Source organism: Sturnus vulgaris, chromosome 4 (genome assembly GCF_052056855.1).
Source record: "Sturnus vulgaris isolate bStuVul1 chromosome 4, bStuVul1.hap1, whole genome shotgun sequence".
NCBI lineage: Eukaryota > Metazoa > Chordata > Aves > Passeriformes > Sturnidae > Sturnus > Sturnus vulgaris.
The window spans coordinates 32,851,971-32,865,032 of record NC_142246.1 but is presented as its reverse complement, the minus strand read 5'-3'; the positions used below and the strand labels follow the sequence as shown (position 1 = coordinate 32,865,032).

The following is a 13,062-nucleotide window of genomic DNA, read 5'->3' as shown; positions in this document are numbered from 1 at the left end:
CTGCATTATATTTCTTTCTACTTTTTAAAAGGTAAGGCTGATAGGCTGTGATGCAGCTTACATTTTGCTTTCTGACTAGCACTCCTCCTTTTCCTAGGTTCCTCCACCATCAGATTACCCTGCTTTTCCTGAATGGAAAGAAGACACCATAGTTGCTAACAGCCTGTGGGGCACTACAGGTGATTATACCAACATGTGTAGGATAATGCCATATCAATACAGGAAATCAGCATTTTCAGCCCATGCTCTTTTCTTTCCCATAAGAATCTTGGTTTGAATGCCTAGGGGTACAAGCCATTTCAACCACAACAAATAATTAAAAAAAAAAAAATTCAATAAGAAGTTACATTCCATTGCCATGGAAACACATAAAACCTACAAACAGGGTTCAAATAGGAAATAATGCTGATGAACACAGATCCAAACCCAAGTGTACTTGAATACATTAATCCTTAATAATAATACACCATTTACATTGCCATAAGTGAGATGTTCTGAGAATATATGAGAAGTTGTTATGTAAAAAAGGAAAACCACAGTTATTTTATCTGATTAGCTGATACAGTTGGAAAAAGAACACAAGCTTTCAGTTACAGAGTTCCTGCATCAGAATCCTCCATAAGTTATGATAGGAAAGTGTTTCTATTAAAAAGTAAGATAACACTTGGCAGGGAAAGTGAATATATATGTTTATATTTTTTCATTTTATAAAGAAGCATTGAAACATCCAAAGCTTTTGTGAAATCAAGGGGAAGAAAGGGTTCTATCTTGAAACTGAAAAGATCCAGAAAGTTGTGAACTTAACTGGTATTTTTTTATAGTATAAAGTTCCATAGGGTCTGTGTGTACACAGAGAGGTTGTAGCCCCATGATAAATGTGTGATGTGCCTATGTAAGGCTCAATAATCCAGCTCTTCTGAGGCAACTCCTGTGATTCCAAACCTCTGAGCCACTTCAAAGAACTCCTGTTTTAAAAAGTATCAAAGACATGCTGGGGAAAAAAAAATTATCCTCTGAATAGAGGACAGTACCTGCCCAGTGGTCCCAAAGAAAAGTAACTGTCATTGTATGGAGTGGGCAATATTTAGGCCACAACAAGTAGCATTTGCAGTCCCATGACATTCCAGGGCCTTTGTACTATTAGAAAAAGAAAAGGAGAATTCCCTCTGCCAGATACAAATCAGTGCTTATTTCTGGTGCTGAACATAAACACTGCTATTCAAGAAACAAGAAAACCTCTTCCCAGCAACCTAGAAAACACAAGACTCCAACACAAAATATCTTTACTCTTTCGAGCACATATTAGAAAACAAAACCAAAATTTAAAAAGAAGACATTATTTTTAGTTTTGAGGGGGGGTTGTGTTGTGGAAGAGATATGCATGAACCCTTAACAAGCAGAGGAATACCAAGAATAGTTCAACAAGCAGAGTGCATGTAATAGTCCAAATACAATAGATGTTGGAACAGCACTCACTTGGAGCGATCTGCCCCACCTCCGTCATGACTTTAATGTTTTGTGTATATCAATAAAACCAATGAGCCATAGTATTGTGTGCTTTCCGTTCTGGAAGACAAGGCACCAGCATGAGTTTTTAATATATGTACATGCTTTTTATAAACAACACATACATTAGTGAAGATATTTCAGGATCTTGTGGTGCAGCCTTTCTGAGCTAGGGCAAAATTATTAGACTTCAAATTTCCATTTGTAGGAAAGTCCTGTAAACACCTTCAGCTACTATTTATTTGTAGGCTGCTACAATTATGCCATATATGATTTGATTATTAGGGTTAGCAGGACCATGGCTAATGGAATCAGTATCATGGCTACAGCAAGCTTTGTGAATTCTCCCTGCCAGTTTTCTGCATAACTACACTTGTGTCATTCACACAGCACAGGGGTACTCTAACAATTAATTGTAAACCAGAGGGAAACTTTTAATGGACCTCTTCTTGAGATCTCATGTTAAAAAAAGAAAAGTTCCCATGAGTGAAGTATAAGTTAGCTTTTCCGGGGAGGGAAAAAGGAATGAATTACATTTCTCTTCTTGTCCTTTAAATGAATAGCATAGTTTGGGTGAAATTATCAGGCAATTGCATGCCTTTTATGCAGATAATGCTATTTGATGAAAGCGGTGTTTTGATCTGCTGAGGATAATACAGATCCAGGGTTGGATTCATTGGTAAGAGTAAAGCTGTCTTCTGTGATAACTTCATCTCAGCATGAGGTCAGACGGGGAAAACTGGGATGGGGGATTAAAAAATGACACAGTCGGAGCAGTATTCAGTTCCCTGCTGTGCTCCTGGCTGCACACTATAGCTTATGTTTCTGATCTGTTATGGTATTGTCTGCTTTTCTCTCCCAGAGCAGAAAGAGATTGCTTAAAACTTTTCTTTTTTCAGCTAGAGGGATTAGTTCAGTGCAGCTTTTTTAATTAAAGAAACTGTATCTTTTTCAATGTAATTTAAGGCTGTACAAGAAGGCCATCAGCATTCATAACTTAGCGCTATTACCTGTAACAAAGCCTAGCCATTCATTTTACATTCAGAAGAAATCACTATTAAGATTTTTGAGGGTTAAAATATGATGATTGGCCCTACGATTGAAAGAATCACGGTTAACCATTGTCTCCTAAGAGTTTTCTGTGAAAGAATTTCAGTTTTGCTCTTAGTTTATCTGGGCTTTCCTAATTAAATCTCTGTGACATCAGAATGGTGGTTTAAAAATATTCTGATGTGTGAAAATAGATCTGAGCATATTTTTTTCACAAAAAAATGCTCCTAAATATTAAAATGGCAGCTACAGAAAATCACTCTGTAACATCAGCCACGTCTGTATCAGAAAAATATTTCCACTCAACTGATTTTCTAAATATGTAACCAGTACCTTTATTAATAAGTAATAATATGCAAATAACTGGCACATGTTCGTGGTACCTAAAATGGTCGGTTTGTATGTGTGGCTGTAGATGTAGATGTGTGTTTATGCATATATGAGCATGTATGTATGTCTGTATTCATATAGACACATATAGCTTTATATATCAATAGATATACACACAGTTACATGTATTTTTTTAGCTTAGAGAGTTGAATTTACAGCGCAATTTAAACAAGGTTAATAGCTAAAACCTTCAAATGTTTCAAATAAGGCCCATATGGTGATCACTTTACAAAGCATACAGGGACTGTGCTTAGGTTGCAACATACACATTTCCAACTAAATTCCATGCCAGATCAATTAGAAACAGTTCTCCTGAGCAGTCAGGAACAAACACAGATTGTTACCACTCCACTGCCTGAACTCTTGTCTTCCAGGAATGAAAGCAGTCATCTTGAATACAACATATTTTACCTCTAACAGCCTAAGATTTTTTTTTTTTTAAGTAGTAGTATTTTAATGAAATCTCTGTTTCAGCACATCAGAGCAATTAATATCCAAATTATCACAATAAAATAGCAGATTGCTATTAGAGTTTTTGGTTAAAGAAGTATTTTTCCCAGACTGCATTTGTTAGTGATGTCTTCTGCTAGGAGGAGTACATGGCACAGGAAAAGAAGAAAAGGAAAGAACCAGACAACGGAAAAGCACTTTTAGTTTCTTTTTTACCTCATGCAATATGCTTTTCTCTAAATCGTCTTTTCTGTACATTTCCTAAATCTGAATAATTTTCTCGTGGAACTTCTTGTTATTTTTTAAAATATGTCTTTTAGCTATAAAGCTAGAAAGGAAAACAAAAAAAGTTAATTGTGACTATGAAGCTTAGGTAAAACAAGGCCTCTTTCTTCTTGTAAATATCATAAACTCTGAATGTGACTTAATTACATAAACTTCTGTATGTACATATAAGATCTGTATATTGACTTCTGCATTGCTATAAATATTCTGCATTCCTTCTGTTAAAGGAAAATATGGATAGTTACCCCCAGCTATAGTTGCTGGGAAAGTGTTATACCAGCAAACACAAATCTTACATTTTTCATGGCCTTGTGTACTAACTCACACAATGATGGCAATAACAGTGCTTTGGATGGCTCGTACTTATGAATACAAGGTGATTAAAATGATTATGTGCTTCAGTTTAAGGCCATAAGTTTAGCTCAGGCAGTAGTTCCTAATGCAGTGTTAACACAATATGAAAGGCATTTTTGTATTCCAAATCGTATGCAAACTCCTTCAGGTTCTTTCCTGAGGACCCAATGAAGAGGGTCAGCAGTTTCGTGCAGCCGAAGTGCATCATTTTCACCAGAGGTCAGCTTCCCATATAGCTTTGTTTTATGCAGTGGAACACAAACTAATGTAGTGGAAAAGCATGACCCCCATTTAAAGGTTGATTTGTATGATAATCAGTACATTTAGTGGCTTCCAAATGAACGTGTGTAAGGCCCTATCTTGCTTTAATTAAGGTAATTAAGACATATTTCCCTCTGCAGACGGCTATTTAATTTTATGGCTTTGTCAGTGATCAGATTAGAATATTTGTTTTACAATTTTACCGCAACTCGATACTCGGGGAAAAAGTGGCTCTCGATCTGCTGCTGGCGGTGAGACGGGCGAGAGAGCGCAGCCCTTCCCGCGGAGAGAGCGAGCCCAGCGCAGCTCCGCGTGTCCGCAGCCGCTCCCCTCCGTCCCTCTGCGCCCCCGCGCACTGGGGCGGCACGGGCGGCCCCCTTCTTCCCAAACTTTCCCTGTTCCCACAGAGGAGCGGCGCGGTTCTCTCCGGGGCTTAGGGCAGAGCGTGGTCACAGCCGGTTCGTCCCCTTTGTGACCTGGCCCCGCCGCGGTCTGCGCTCGGAGCGACGCGGGGGCTGCGCGGGGGCTGCGCGGGCTCAGCCATCCCGCCCCGGCGGCCGCGGAGGGAAGCGAGGCGGCTCCGCCCGCAGCCCGAAAGCGGCCGCTCGAGCGGCTGCGAGCTCGGTCCCTTCGCGGGGCTCGCTCAGGAGCAGGAGCCGCGGAGCTGACCGCGCGAACTAGTGGGGACAGTTGTTGCCATGTGATGACCAACCGGCAAGACTGAGTCGAAAGGAGGATTTTTTTTTTTTTTCTTTAATTAGAGTTGTGATTATGAAGTAACCTGACACAGGGTGATGCTGCTAGTTGTTCCCGTTATGTAGAGGTAATCCCTACCTAGCTGCATTAAAGCTCATCTTGACTCTTACCCCGAAGGAATATGGATGGTTAGAAACAATTTCTTCCTCCATGAGCTGTAGATCCAGGACCGTTGACAGTGCAGAGATCTTGAGATCTGTTTTTTTCAGACGTGCGAATATCCTAAAGAGCGTGGAGTCCTGGAACCAGAAGGTGCCGATAGGCTTGGCAAAGCCCGAGTTACCGTTCAAGTACGAAAGGACACATTAAGAACAGTTTAGGAAGTTTGCAAAGAACGTGACAGTATCCTGAATGTGTGTCGTCTTTTGGCATTACTGGGAGATTAGTGCAGGAGCCGGCAGGTCTCACATCAGAGGACGTCCTGCTCTTTCCTCTCAGTAACACCTACCGTCCAAAAGGATAAACTGATAGTCCCATCTGAAAAAAAAAAAAAATAAAATCTCTAAGTCGATGTGGAATGTAAACCCTTTTGTTCTTTCTGTACCGAAATAGTGAGCTTACTGGAAATCCAAAAAAGTCCAAAAGAGTAAGGAATGGCTGCCGTGTGATTTTAGAGAGTTTAGTCACATTTAATAGTTGACATTAGGAAGATAGTTTCCTACAAAGCTCTAACTCAAATGTGCCTGCACACTTTTCAAATTAACTTAAACTCTGAAGACTGAAATTTAATTAAATTTTGGTAAGCCTGGTAATGCTGCTTCAGTGATGTCCAAGTAAGAGTACCAAAATAACTTGCTCTGAGCTTCAAACGTGTATCAGTAAGTAGTTGACTTTTGTTGTCTGACCAGTGGGCTTTGTACAAGGAAGGCATGATGTTATCTTTTTATTTATAACAAAGCAGCATTTTAACTCCGTGTATTTGAGGGCAGTAAAAAGTTCAAATTAGTACTACATGAATGGATTTAGCAAAGGTATTGCAAATGGATGAAGTAGTAGTGCAAAATATAGTGCTTTAAATTTGCATTTGCAAAACATAACTTTAAATATTGTGTTAGCACTGTAAGCCAAAAGAAAAAGTTTGTAAGTAAAACCCTGAGTCTACAAGATTTGCCTTTAGTTTAGCAAAAATGCTATTTTGTATAATATGCAACAATTACATCATTTGGCATAAGTTCAGGGTTGATTGTTCCTGTGTGCCTAGCTACAGGCGTTTTGTAACAATGAATTTTGTGCAATTCACATTTTCACACTGCGAGTGCTTTCTTATAAGGACTAAGCCCTTTGTAGGATATTTTATTTGAAACACAAGGTCATGATGATTCCAGTTCTACCTGTATTGTCTGTGTACTTACCTGCGCAGAACTCTTTCTAGAGAGGTCTCTGTGGCTCCTACTTTTTGAAATGAAATGCCACCACTTCAGAGCCACCCACAAAGTCAGTCAAGCGCATTCATTTCAATCCCATTGGTTTAGTTGTATCTTTAAAATACTTTTGCAAACCTGTATTTAAAAGTAGTTACTTTTATTACAACTTTTCTGAGGATGAAGACACGTCATTGCCATTATAAAATATATTTTTTTTCTTTCTTTTTGTATGCTCAATATTGTGAATTACACATTGGCTATTGACTTTAAAAGGCTTGAAACATTTATGGTTTTCTATTGCACTTCCTGTATAACGGTGGTGTGTGATGCTGGCTCTGCGTGTGTGGTACCTGCTGTAATTCCCACATGCTGACCTCAGCACTGTTGAATCAGTTTATATACCCATGCACCTTGTCTCTCGGGTCGAGCACAGCAAAGTACAAATGCAAAGAAAAGCACAGGGGTAAAACACGGGCATGTGAGAGAAAACTGCTGAACTGATCACAGACAGCCCCCTCGCAATGCCCGTTTGTTACATCTGCAGTAGCGTTTCCCTGATTAGGAGGTATTTCCAGTTATTTCAGGACAGAGGAATATAGGGATTTTCCTTGGGAGCGTTTAAGATAACACAGTCGTGCATCTTTCATTACAGAGTCAGAGATATGGTGGATAAAGTTAGGAAAATCAAAGTACTGCAGCGGGTAGCCAGCTAAACGTTCAAAGCTGCTCATCTGTCTAACTTCTCCGGGTGTTTCGCATCTCGTGTGTGAAACGCCTTTGAGTTTAAAAGAGAAGGATAAAGGCGTAAAAAGAGAGTGGTCCTAGATAGGCAGGTAGGTAACATCTCAGTGTGCGAAAAGTTACAGCTACTACTTTGAGCCGAGAGGTGGCTGAGGGAGAAAAATAAGCAGAAGCGCCTTTGTACACCACGGAGAAATGGCTTTAAAAGCAGATGTTTAAGCTGTAATCAGGTCACTCGGCACCCGGCTCCCGCCCAACTCCGAAAATTGCCGGGGTGCGGCGGAAAGGCCGGGCGGGGGGGCTGCGGGTGCCCGTGCGAGGGGCGAGCTGGCGGGCCGGGGAGCTCCGCCGGCACCCTCCGGCCTTGCCGGGCGGCCCCGCCGCGCCGAGCCGCGCCCGGGCTGCCGGCAGCGCCAAACAGCCTCGGCGGGCGGGCTGCCCGCGGCGCCGGCTCTGCTTGGCCAGGCGCGGTGCGGTGCTGCGGGGAGCTGCGGATTATTCCCCCAAATTCTTCCCCTCCCCTGATAAAAATAAATAGGTCCCCGCGGAAAACAAAATGCAGCAGAGGGATGCTTCATGCCCTGCCGGGTAGAGGGAACGTGCAGCAGAGTCGTGTAAGTTCATTAGTGTTTGCAATCAGGAGCACGCAGACACCCTCATCAGGGCAGACAGCGGCCAAGAGCCATTCATCAGCCTGAAGTGCCGCTCGCGGATGACCCCTAAATCACCGCCGGCGTCGTGGATGCGCTGATGAGGCTCAGCGTGGGAGCCGCGCCACGGCACTCCACGCGAGCGGCGGGGACGAGGGGCAGCAGACCGAGGGTCCGCAGTCCGGTGGGTCGTGTCCCAGCCCAGGGAGGCGCAGGGAAGCACCGGGGCCCTCGGCCGGGTCCCCCACGTTAAGGCGAAAGTAGGTGCTGGCGGCGGCAGCTCCTCCCCGCGCTCCTCCCCCGCCCGGCACGTCGCTGTGCGCGCACCTTCACCCTCCCCTCCCGCAAGAAGAGGGGCCAAACTCCCTGCCCGCCCGGCGGGGGAGGAGGCGGGGAAAGTGAGCTCCGCGGGGCGCGTAAACTCCCGCGGCGCGGGGCGCGGGCTGCACCTCGTGGCCCTCCCCCCGCCCGGCCCCCGGCCCTCCCCTCGCTCCCGCCCGCCCTCCGCTCCCGCCCGCCCGGCCTGACAAAGTGCCGGCGTGCGCCGCTCTCCCCCGCGCTGCTGCCGGGGCGCGGAGGCGGCGAGGCTCGCGGCGTGCCCGCGGTAAGTGGCGCGCTGCGTTCCGTGCCCGTCCGACCGGCAACGGCGAGCCGGGGCCGCTGCCCTCCGCCCGGACGGGAGCGGGCGAGCGGGCTGGGGGCCGGTGCGCGGGGCCGGCGGAGGTTTCTGCGGCCCTCCGTTCCTCCGTTCGCCGCCTCCCCCACGGTGGCACCGTTGGTGGCGGGACCTTCGCCGGGCGGTGGGCGGGAGTCGCAGGGCGCCCCGGGACGCGCGTCTGCGGCCGGAGCACGGCCTCGCGTAGGGCTACGAGGGTGCAGGGGAGCTGGAGGAAGGAGCCGGGAAAGCAACTTAATGTGGAAAAAACTCCGCGGTGCCGGGCGGAAAACTGAGCGGCGGGGGGGGGGACTGGGTCTGGCAGCAGCGCTGCGCGGCCTCAGCGGCCTCGAAGCGGGGTCTGGGGCTGCTGGTGTGCGCGCTCCCGGGGGGGCTGGGCGCGCTCCCGGCGGAGCGGGGCGGCAGTGGGAATGGGCACCGCAGCAGTTTCGTTGCTTTCCCAAGTCGGCATCCTCACTTTCGGAAGATAGACGGAACTGTCCGCGCTCCTGTCCGGTGAGCGCAGTGGCGCGGGCGGAGGCGCGAAAGCTCGTCCGAGCAAGTTTACGGTGGGTTTGGAACTTGGTGTTTGTTACCGCGGGTGTGCGGGGCGCTCCCGCCGGGTCCGGCGACCTCGGGCAGCGCGTTTGTCAAGCGGCGGCGGGCGGTGACAAGCTGCCGGGTGGTCTGTTCTCCGGAGCTGCTACCGGGGCTCTACCTGCTCTCCTGTTAAACGAGGGGGTTTCCGAGGCTCGCATCTGTAATGGTCTAGTCAGTAAAATGTAGTGAAAATCGTGGTACTGTGCTGCGAAAACACATGGCGACCAAAGAAATTGTATGTCACCGTGGTTTGGGGAGAGAAAGGGGTGGTCTTCCTCGCGAAATTTCAAACATTTCTCGTGTCTGGTGGGGTTTTTCTTCACGTGTTTGTAGGAAGCAGATCCACTGTTCTGTGGACTTAAAAGAACTTCATAACATAAAACTTTTAAGCAAAGTAATGTAAAAAGAGGACATACCTAAACTCCCATCTTGATGTGCTCAGACTAGTAAGTTTTTTAATAGGAGCAATTTCAATAAGGTATCCTGTAGATTTAGGCTCCTTTAACTATTTAGATTTAAAATATTTTTGTAAGAAAACTTTAGCAGTTTTTTTTTCCACTTTCTAAATACCATGTGTCTCTTACTCTAAGCCTTAGTTCAATGCTTGTTTGATTCTATTTGGCTGTTACCCCTGCATTTTATATCCCCGCTTCCTCTGGCAGAGTATTTTGCTTCATATAACTCAAGAGTTATAGTGATATTCTGTGGATGCTTGGATCCTAAAATTCAGTCTAGTAAAGGGTATATTGGAGTATAAATGTTGCTCATCTGTGGTCTTACAGGAAAGTTAATTGTAAAACACTTGAAGACACTCTCTGAAAAATACCACTTCTATTCTAAAGTAATCCAAGCGCTATTCAGAATTATTATTGCAGTCACATCAAGGATATTAGTTTAATATTGTGTGAAGGGAAAAAATTTCATAAATTGTACTTTTATGTAATATAAGAATAGTTTGGAAGAAGGGCCTCTATGTAAGTATGAATATACATAGAAATTGTATCACTTGCACTTTGGAAAAATATAAGAGGTTGAGAAAAAATATTACCTTACAATTCTGAAGCTTTGCTATTATGAACTAGCTGGGTTATTTTCAAAGGGGAAATTAGGGGAGGGGAAAAAAGCAAACAGTACAGAACTATTAGATGCATACATATGATTAAAAATGGAAAGGAGTTCCGTGGAGTGAACACTGAGATAAAAGATGCTGATCGGTAAAAGAAATACTTGACCCCACTGAGATTCTTTTGTTTAGTATGTTTTGAGGAAAAACAATCCAAAGTAACATTCATAATCCAGTTAGCAGGTTAAGACTGGTACTTCAGTCAAATCTCTTAGAGCTGGGAGTAATTAGTCTCTGTTCAACTGAAAAAAGAGAAGAAAAGGATATATTAATGGAAACTAGATTTAAAGTTATAACCGAGTGCACAATGTCTTCTTTAATTAACATTTGTTTTATAGAAGCCCCGTAAAATATTAGAAAATGAAATAATAACCTGAAAATAATTTTTGTCATCTCCTAGCCCCAACAGTTAGCAGGTTATAGGCTTGGGTCAGTAAGACACTCAGAACCTTTACATTCAGTTAAAATCAGTGAGCGTTGTGCAGACTGATGCCCTGTGGATTGATGCAGTAACTCCCACTAGCTTGCATCAGTTTTGGATTAGGCCCAGTAGAAGCTGAGGGTGCCCAGCAACTTGGAGGATCAGGTGCTGTTTGTGAAGGGACCTTAAAAGACAAGAGGTGCTAAGGCTTTAGGTCAGAACTGCTCTTTTTATAGTGATACTGCACTTACTGTTCTTCATGTTGCATTTCTATTATAGAAAACTCATCTCTCTGTCAGTGTACAAGAGAACTTATAGAGCAAAATTATTATAGAGAAATCTTAATTTTTTTTCCAAAACGTTATGCGAGCAAGTTGCACTTGTGTAAGATTTAGAGGCTGATTTGAACTATAATGGTAGTATGTATTAGAGATTGTTAATAAGATTAATATATCTATATAATATTATTTTATTTTAATAATTACTGTAGAATCTGTTCTAGTAAATGAATACACGTAAGCTCGTTAGGTTTACTGTTTTAGTAAATGTAGTGATAATGTGATTCTATCACCTCCACATTTGTGCACTATCAAGTGCAAAAAAAAAAAAATTACCAGAAATAATTTTAGTGTGTTTATTAAAAAATCCTTGGTTTGATTAAACTAATTTTTTACCCTAGGCCACCTAGTTAAATAAGTAAGTCCTTTCAGGATACCTGCGTGCGGTTCTGCTTGGACTGAAGAGTGTCTTAAAATCAATGCTTTATCTTTCTAACAGAGTAGTATTATTTGCAAAGAGTTTTAGCTTGTAGAAAACATTTCAGGGACACAGAGTTAGGATTGGGGTTCACACTATCAGCTGAGCAATTAAAAGAAAGCCCTAAACCTGTTTGGAGGTAACAGAGTTGAAGAAGTTACCATTGTAAAAATATACCACTTTAAGAGCCTTTCCTTAGTTCTAAAACTGATTAATTGCTGTGTCTTATAAAACCTGATTTATTTCATACTTTTTCATACCAAGCATTACCATTATGAAGCTCTCTTTATAAGTGAGATTAATGTTTCTGAGCAAAGAAGTGGTTTGGAGGGCTGCATTCATTTTGAGTGCTATTCTAATCAATTTTAGATACAGCGTTTCACAATGTATCAGTCTGCATCTGAACCTGCCTTATTATGTGGAATTAACTTGTTAGTGATTGATAGGAAGCCTACTCCATCTCCAGAGGTGATTTGTTAGAAAACAAGTGTTACAGGTTCCAGGAGTTTAAGTACAGGGTCAGGCGACTCAGGTGCCCGTTCTGTGGCCTGAATGAAGCTCAACAGAATAGTTAGAAAAAAATGCTGTGGGTGTTTTTTTGTTTTTTGTTTTTTTTTTTAAACTAAAGAACCCAAGAAACCCCAAAAGTCCTAAAATCGAAATGCTACACTTGTATTATGCTACACTTGTATTAAATGGTGTTCCTTGCTGTGGTATTGGGCTTCACAGACAGTCTGAAGTGACAGGTGTGAGGAGCAGACAGAGTCTTTGTGCATCAGTACATGCTGTTACAATGCATGTCTCCTGGATTATTTGGAGGAATCGCTTTAGCATTTGAAATCAAAACTCAGAAGGCTAGTTTCAGATGACAAGGTGCACACCTACTGGATATTGCCTGCATAGTTATTGAAAGACATGCTAATGCTATTTTTTCTTTTAAGAGTAGTAAGGATTGTACTTGTTTCAATAGCTAGTGAAATATTTACACATTCTGTCTGTGCACCTTTTGGTCTCAGCCTCACTGCTGTTTAATTCTTAACCAATAGGCTATGGTCACACACACTACTGCTGAGTGTGATGCATAAACATTTCAAGTCCAGGAAAAAAAAATCTTCCTCAATAGTGAGATAGCAATAAGTTTAAAAAGGCCAAATTTTAAAAACATATGAGAAACCTCTGAAAATGGTAAACAATCCTAAGAAAATATAGATGTATGCATGTATTATGAGGATAGTAATTTAAATCTAAATTATAGTTATTTATGTGTTTCTTGCAAGATGTGCTAATTGCCTTTAGTACATTTTAAAAATTTGCATGTTGGACTAATTACATCAGTCTTTTACTTCAAGTGTGCATGTAAACAGTAACAGAACATTGCAACTGAAGCATTGCAGAAAGGTATTTCTGGTCTTATGCAGATTAGAAGTAATAAAATTACAAAATGTTTATGAATACCAGGCTCTAAGTGCTCCTCACCTTTTAGTTCAGTCTGTCTTTATGGAATAAACATTATTTGTACAGGTTCATTTTAATATTGCAACTGAAATAGCTGCTACTGAGCAAATATGAAGGGAATGATATCTTAAACATAAAATAGAGAGTACAGCACAAACTGTATCTCTGATTCCCTTCTTAGATGCCAGTCTGCCTGTGTGTTCCATACTTTCACCTTATGGGAAATATATTGTTGTTTTAAAATA

The 13,062-nt window shown here is 42.8% G+C and overlaps 1 protein-coding gene across 26 annotated transcripts in view; it reads left to right on the top strand.

Moving 5' to 3' along the window:
• The window catches only part of TENM3 (teneurin transmembrane protein 3), a 1,293,899-nt gene that overhangs the window by 875,694 nt on the left and 405,143 nt on the right, over positions 1-13,062 (top strand). For 2 of the 26 annotated variants that reach the window (XM_088163546.1, XM_088163544.1), the window contains exon 11: positions 98-179. The exons of the other annotated variants lie outside the window; for them this stretch is intronic. The gene's annotated coding sequence lies outside the window, so the exon portion shown is untranslated. The remainder of the gene's footprint in view (positions 1-97; positions 180-13,062) is intronic. 26 annotated transcript variants of the gene reach the window in all.